The sequence below is a fragment of the Leopardus geoffroyi genome, chromosome C3, assembly GCF_018350155.1.
Source record: "Leopardus geoffroyi isolate Oge1 chromosome C3, O.geoffroyi_Oge1_pat1.0, whole genome shotgun sequence".
In the NCBI taxonomy this organism is placed as follows: Eukaryota; Metazoa; Chordata; class Mammalia; order Carnivora; family Felidae; genus Leopardus; species Leopardus geoffroyi.
The window spans coordinates 128,539,089-128,545,943 of NC_059338.1; the positions used below are offsets into that span (position 1 = coordinate 128,539,089).

The following is a 6,855-nucleotide window of genomic DNA, read 5'->3' on the forward strand; positions in this document are numbered from 1 at the left end:
ATTCCAAGAGGGAAGAACCCATCCCAAAAGAAAGAACAAGAAGAGGTCATGGCCAGAGAGCTAACCAAAATAGATAAGTAATATGCCTGAACCAGAATTAAAAAAAAACAATTATAAGGATACCAGCTGGGCTTGAGAAAAGGATTGAAGAAACCAGAAAGACGCTTACCACAGAGATAAGAGACCTAAAAACTAAACAGTCTGATTGAAGATTAAAAAGATTAAATAAATGCTCTAGCTGAGGTTCAAACCTGATTGTATGTAATGACCACAAGGATGGAAGACACAGAGGAATCAATAAGTGATAGAGAAGATAAAGTTATGGAAAATAATGACACTGAAAAGAAGAGGGAAAGAAAAATATTAGATCACAAATGTAGACTTAGGGAACTCAGTATCTCTATAAAGTATAATAACATTTGTGTCAAAAGAGTCCCAGAAGAAGAAGAGAAGGAAAAAGGGGCAGAAGGTTTATTTGAACAAATTATAGCTGAAAACGTCCTTAATCTGGGGAAAGAAACAGACATCCAAATCCAGAGGGCACAGAGAACTGCCATCAAAATCAATAAAAGCAGGCCAGCACCAAGGCATAGCGTAGTAAAATTTTACAGAGATAAGGAAAGAATCCTGACAGCAGCAATGGAAAAGAAATCCTTAACTTACAAGGGAAGACCCATAAGGCTGGCTGCAGACTTATCAACAGAAACTTGGCAGGCCAAAAGGGAGAGGCATGATGTATTCAACATGCTGAATGGGAAAAATATGCAGCCGTGAATACTTTATCCAGGAAGGCTGTCATCCAGAATAGAAGGATAGATAAAGTTGCCCAGAAAAGCAAAAACTAAAGGAGTTCGTGGCCACTAAACCAGCCCTGCAAGAAATATTAAAAGAACCTCCTTGAGTGGGAGAGAAAAACCAAAAGCAGTAAAGACTAGAAAGGAACAGAGAAACTCTCCAGAAACAATTTTACAGGTAATGCAATGGCACTAAATTAATATCTATCAATAATCACTCTGAATGTAAATGGACTAAATGCTCCAATCAAAAGACATAGGGAATCAGAATGGATAAAACAAACAACAACAACAAAAAAAACAAGATCCATCTATAGGCTGCCTACAAGAGACTCATTTTAGACCCAAAGATACATCCAGATTTAAAGTAAGAGGATGGAGAACCATCTATCATGCTAATGGACGTCAAAAGAAAGCCGGAGTAGCCATACTTATATCAGACAAACGAAATTTTAAACCAAACACTGTAACAAGAGATGAAGAAGGGCACTACATCATAATAAAGGGATCTAACAAGATCTAACAACTATAAGAATTTATGCTCCTAACTTGAAGAACCCAAATATAAATCAATTAGTAACAAACATAAAGAAACTCACTGTTAACAATATAATAATAGTAGGAGACTTTAACATCCCACTTACAACAATGGACGGATCGTCTAAGCAGAAAATCATTAAGGAAACAATGGCTTTGAATGACACACTGGACCAGATGGACTTAATATATTTAATAATATATTTATAGAATATGTATAAGATGTGTTTGTTTTTTTTCCTGTTAGAATGTGAACATTTGGAGTACATGTTTATTACATCTCTAGAGGCCTGTTACTGTGTCAGGGTTAAACCTGTTTCTACAGTAAATGAAAGGTTAAGAATGTTGAGAATAATTAAAACCATTTCCATATTCCAGAGTAACTGATAACGGTAATTCCCGTGCAACTGATAACTGTACAAATGAGGCCAACCAATTCACCAAAACCAAATCATTTAAGGCCAAAATTTAGTGTGAATTGGTCTTTCACTAAATTGGACATTTATCAATTTGCTTTTAGGCAAATTGGCATCCTATGAATTGATTCTTGGTAAATTTCCTAATGCTCTCTCTGTTTAATGGCCTTAGAAGAGTCAACCTGTATAATTGAAGCACTTGATTGTGGGTGGTTTGCTTTGTAGGAAGGGCAAATTAATCTGCATAAAATTGACTTCTTTACAGTTATTTTTGTCAGGATAACAAATAATATTACCTTTTATTTTCTTCAGTGTTTTAGATTTCAAAAGCCTGGTCGGTCTAATTAATTCTATCTTTAAAAGGAAAGAAAAACAAAAAACAACTTTATCTTAATACTAAAACCATTTTAAAGCCATCCAGGAGTTTGAGGAAGCCTTAGGAGGTACGTGAGCATGATACTTTGCTCCTGCCCCCACTTCTATTCAAAGCATTTCTTTTCATGTGTTAATTCAATAGAAAAGAGACTGGGCTTCAAGTCTGTCTCTCTAGTATGTACTACATACTGGGAATGTGATAAATGTATTTATTCATTTTAACCAAATTCTACCACAACAAAACAATTTAGAGGCCCCATGGAGTCTATTATAATGGGATTTTACCTGTACTTTGATTGAATTAAAGAATCCTATATAGAAATCAGCTATTTAAACATCATCCACAAGGACTTGAATCATAACGTCTTTCTCTGAAGGAGCACATTATTTACCAGTTTTGGACAGAGGCTAATTAATCCACATTTTGGATGGTACCACTGCTGGCTTATGACAATGTGCTCTGCAACCCTCCACTCACATAATTCTCTCCCATAGAAAACCTGCATGAATTTTTCTAAGCAGGAATCCACATGAATTTCTTGGAAGAAGCTCAGACTTTTCATTACGCTTCTGATGTTTATAGGGGGATTATTTTCCCACATTAAATAATATCACTTATTTAAAATCAGAAATCTGTTTTCACAATTTTATCTTATCCATTTACCTTTCTTCCCAAAATGTGTTTTAATATAGATGGTAAATACAGCTTGATTACTTTATACACTCATAACATCGACTGAAATAGGATATAATGACAAGCAATAATCACCAGAAAGCCATCTCATTACGATTATTTTAGCATTTGATAGAGGTTTTGCCTAAGGCAAAGCCAGGAGCTTCATTTATTTCAAAGAGATAAAAACAAGGAAATATGCACATTTGGCATTAAATATGATTATGCAATCAAGGTCTATGAAAGGTAGAGAAGAAATTTATATTCACATGTACATCCTTTCTGACCTTTGAGACTTCCTAGTGACCACAGGGACACTGTCAGCCTACCTATTCTGCAAGTCTAACTGCAGCCCCAGTCTGAAGAGCCAAGGATTGCACACATCTTTGTAATAACATCAGATTTCCATGTGACAAGACATTTGCTATTATATGTTATTTTTTTAATTGCAAGGCTGATGAGTTTAAGTCAACATATTTCTTTCCCGCTCCTTCTGCTTGTCAGCTGTAGCTGGATTGATAAAATGCAAATGAACAAATCATTAACGAGTACTGGTTATGAATCTCTCAGGCAGTTCAGGACCCTATCAAATCCTGCACCTATTACTTTGTGTGATTGATGTACTATTGTAAGTGATTGTTCCTGATCTTATTAAATCTTATTGATTTTTTCCCAGTTTCTATTTTATGCAGGGCCAGGCTTGGACTATTATGAATGTTGCTGAACACTGTTAATCAAGCTTACACAGCTATTTTGATGGCAAACAATTAGAACTCTGCAGCTCTACCTTGCAATTAGCTTCAGGGATATGGACCTCAGCACCATAATAATGAAAGAGACCGCCTTCAAGCACAGTAATGAGATTTACAATTATGACCCCAAATAACCCCTGAATATAACCAATCTGCAAATTTGGATGTGTTTATCAATAATTTCTCCATTTTTGTGAAAGTGAATTTGAGAATTTTTCTCAAAAATATTCTTTCCTAGCAGAATCATCCTTGTAATATATTATACCCGTGTAATATATTACAAACGAAGCTTAAGGGTTTTAATTATATAAAATTGCTGTTATAAACACTTTATATGATAGCTGACTTAAAAATGCATAAGCGGATTAAAAATAATTCACATAATTTGTCAAATAGGTGCATGAAATTTATATTTTCCAAATATGACAGTAGAATTTGTTAAAGGAGATATGGAACATAAGTATCATTTGCTTTTATTTTCGCTAGTAGATTTATTTATTTAACCGATTTTTATTAGGCATCTACTATGTGAATAGTACTGCAGTTGAATCTACGAATCACACAAAGATGACTTAACTCTACTTCCTTCTACACTGTTCTTATATAATATCATAAATGCTTAAATTAATATGTCAAGAGTATCCATGTCCGTGTAATTCTATTTAAGTCTATCAGGGGGAATCTCATGGATAAATTTTATTCCAAACCTCTACATTCCTTAGGTACAAATTCTTTTTTTACTCCTTATTCCTAGCAAAAAACATTATTTCCTTCTTTATTTAGAATGTAGTATCTGGTGAGATTTTTCTTATTCAACCACATCTTTTCCCTCTTGTCACTTAGGGAGAAATGCTGTCTTTACCTATTTCTTCAGCAATGATTTTATTCCCACACCCTCTCGACTTCTTATTTGCCTCATTGCATTAATTTTGTTTCTAGTTTGTACTTGCTCTCTTTCCACTGACACTTTTTTCTTTGAGAAACACAGGTTACCCACTCCCTGGAGCAAAGCAACTAATTAACTAGCCATCCCAACTTATATTTGAGGCTGACGTTATGTAACTCTACAATATCTTTCACTTTTCTTTCAAAATTCTGCATCTAGTGTTTGATGACTGTGGTCTCCACTGTAAGGCATATGGCATTTTGAAGAACAGCTCTGTTGGCAAAGGCTAAAAATAAACCATTAAACTTCCAGAGTGTTTAATAGCAAGAAAAGTGTTAAGACAGACCTCACCCATCCTGAAGCCTCACTATATGTCAGGCGTGGGGTGAGGTTGATACAAGGTCAGAGCTGTGATAAGAGTCAGGGATATTAGTTGCCAACAATTACTAACTCCTGGCCCATTATAGCCTGGCCTGCGTGACTCCCGGTTAAACAAACAGCCATTCTGATTGTAACTTCCTTATTTTTCTTAGTGGTATCTTGCAATGAGAAGTAGAAAGAGCAACATAGTAGCTTTAAGGTCAGAAAATAGCAAATTTGGAGTCTTGTTTAAAACCACTTATGAGTTATGTAACATTAAAAAAATTACCTAAATCCTTCTGAGCCTCAGCTTCTTCATTTGATATTTAGAACTCACGGGGGGGCCATTTTTTTTTTTTAATTTTTTTTTCAACGTTTATTTATTTTTGGGACAGAGAGAGACACAGCATGAACGGGGGAGGGGCAGAGAGAGAGGGAGACACAGAATCGGAAACAGGCTCCAGGCTCTGAGCCATCAGCCCAGAGCCCGACGCGGGGCTCGAACTCACAGACCGCGAGATCGTGACCTGGCTGAAGTCGGACGCTTAACCAACTGCGCCACCCAGGATTGGAAATAATGTATTAGAATAATGTGTTGCATTGCACATGATCATAAATTGCCTACCTCACTTATGCCATCTTCCCAGAGAATATGTCTCTACCAGCACTACTTGGAAAGAAATAGGCTTCATAACTTCCTACTCTCCTAACTATTGTTGATTTTAATTAGATCAGGGAGAGACATTTGACCCTAGCCTAAGCCGAAGAGAAATTCTCTTTCTCTGTCTTTGTCTCTGTCTCTGTCTTTCTGTCCCTCTACCACTCGCTCATTCTTGCTCACCCTCTCAATCTCTATCTCTCCCATTTTTACTAACACAAGAAGAGTTTATTGGCACTTAAGAGTGACATGCTATTCTATTAAATAAAAATCAGAGTTTTTATCAATGCAAGACAAAGGGAAATGCAGGCTGAAATTATAGAGAATCATTAGGACAGCCTGCAAATACAGAGCAGAAAATGATGCAGATGTGCTTATAAAAATAGGTTAAGATACCCACGGGTGGGTGGTGATGAAGAGACAAAGACAAAGCGGGATGGGAGAGAGACAGAAAGAGAGAGAGGGCAAGAGAGATGGATTTAACACACACGCACATGCAAGCAAGCCCTGTCCTGGTTCTTGACGATCTCGTTGCTATAAAATCTGGCAATGTTTGAAGGTCATGAAAACTTATAAACTTAACTCTTCCTTACATTTTTGTTGCTGTTGCCCTTTGTTTGCTTGTTTGAGCTAGTCTTAGCCAATCTTTGTCCAATAAATGGTAGCTTCTGTTATTTATTCATTCAAGGGGGGTTTATGATGACCTATTCTATGCTCAGAGAACAATAGTCAAGAAATGAAAAACCCTGCCTTTTGAAGTTTTCCTTGAACTTCCTCTTTTACAAGTCTTCCTCTCTTAACACTTTGGAGTAACTTGTCACTTAACTGTTTGAAATTCCGTATGCAGCTCAGCAATGAATCCTGGGACTCTTACTGGTTGGTATTGCCTATTCTTTCCGCTGACTCTGCCTTGGCCCAGCGCCTGGTGGTAGCACACACACCTACTGCCCAGGCCATCTTATCTCTTTTGCCTTACCTTTCCAGACTATTCTACAAACTTACAGACATATCACAGAGCCAAACGTTAACTGTGTTATTTCCTTGTTTAGAAAAAAATTGATGACGGAGTGTTCTTACCACAGTAAAATAAAATTTAAAAGAAATTGATGATTTTTCGTTTACCCATGGCTAAATCCAAACTCCTTTAGCCATATGTTAAAAGCTCACTAGCATCAACCAATTTTTCCAACTAGATTTTCTACCGACTTGTAAATCAGTTTCTCTACATTATTAATACTTTATATAATTTTATACTTGCATCTCTTATTTGTGTTTACATTCTATTTCTCTCCTAAAGTGAAATACTTCTTGTTTGTTTGAATTTTTACTTCAGGAAATGTTTTAAGACTGTGCAATAATACTTTCTGAATTTAATCTTAGTCTTCTCCTTTTTTTTTTTTCAGT

At 36.0% G+C, this 6,855-nt stretch overlaps 1 long non-coding RNA gene across 1 annotated transcript; it reads left to right on the plus strand.

Moving 5' to 3' along the window:
* The first annotated feature begins 1,960 nt into the window (after positions 1-1,960).
* On the plus strand, positions 1,961-3,710 carry LOC123586031. Its single transcript, XR_006706557.1, has 2 exons — positions 1,961-2,190; positions 3,472-3,710. It is a non-coding gene; the product is annotated as an uncharacterized LOC123586031 (long non-coding RNA).
* Positions 3,711-6,855: the final 3,145 nt, after the last annotated feature.